Source organism: Penaeus monodon, chromosome 21 (genome assembly GCF_015228065.2).
Source record: "Penaeus monodon isolate SGIC_2016 chromosome 21, NSTDA_Pmon_1, whole genome shotgun sequence".
Classification (NCBI taxonomy): Eukaryota; Metazoa; Arthropoda; class Malacostraca; order Decapoda; family Penaeidae; genus Penaeus; species Penaeus monodon.
The window spans coordinates 44,917,172-44,918,097 of record NC_051406.1 but is presented as its reverse complement, the minus strand read 5'-3'; the positions used below and the strand labels follow the sequence as shown (position 1 = coordinate 44,918,097).

Here is a 926-nt window from a genome sequence, read left to right as displayed (position 1 = left end):
CCCCTGCAGTCCCTCCACACAAGACACCCCCCCCCCCCATCCCAATCGCAAATACCCCGACCCCCAAGCAAACCCAAAAATCCTGTACTCCCGCACAAAAGACCTTTAATTCTGGCCCAAATCGGCCCACAAGCACGACCAGCTTCCATCCCCCACATCCTACAAACCAAGACTGAAAATACAGACCGGATAACCCCTTGAAGATCCGTCCGAAGAGGCAGACAAAGGCCGAAAATGTGACAAGAAGCGGTGACTCAGAGCGGCCTCGTCCCGTGACGTTTTGCTTCTGTTTACTTCGGCGGGTCGGTTGCACTCCGACGTCGGGGGTCGGGAGGAAGGCTCAGTGGGACTCCGACGTCGGGGGTCGGGAGGAAGGCTCGTCGGGGGTCGGGAGGAAGGCTCGTCGGGGGTCGGGAGGAAGGCTCGTCGGGGGTCGGGAGGAAGGCTCGGTTGCACTCCGACGTCGGGGGTCGGGAGGAAGGCTCGTCGGGGGTCGGGAGGAAGGCTCGGTGGGACTCCGACGTCGGGGGTCGGGAGGAAGGCTCGTCGGGGTCGGGAGGAAGGCTCGGTGGGACTCCGACGTCGGGGGTCGGGAGGAAGGCTCGTCGGGGGTCGGGAGGAAGGCTCGTCGGGGTCGGGAGGAAGGCTCGGTGGGACTCCGACGTCGGGGGTCGGGAGGAAGGCTCGTCGGGGGTCGGGAGGAAGGTTCGGTGGGACTCCGACGTCGGGGGTCGGGAGGAAGGCTCGTCGGGGGTCGGGAGGAAGGCTCGGTGGGACTCCGACGTCGGGGGTCGGGAGGAAGGCTCGTCGGGGTCGGGAGGAAGGCTCGGTGGGACTCCGACGTCGGGGGTCGGGAGGAAGGCTCGTCGGGGGTCGGGAGGAAGGCTCGTCGGGTCGGGAGGAAGGCTCGGACGATCGGGCGGAGA

General features: G+C 66.7%; 1 protein-coding gene across 2 annotated transcripts in view; it reads right to left on the bottom strand.

The window, feature by feature from the left end:
• The window catches only part of LOC119586531 (solute carrier family 15 member 4-like), a gene marked incomplete at both ends in the record, with an annotated part of 12,243 nt that extends 11,904 nt beyond the window's left edge, over positions 1-339 (bottom strand). For both annotated transcript variants that reach the window (XM_037935284.1, XM_037935285.1), the window contains 1 exon segment: positions 187-339.
• Between the last annotated feature and the right edge of the window lie 587 nt (positions 340-926).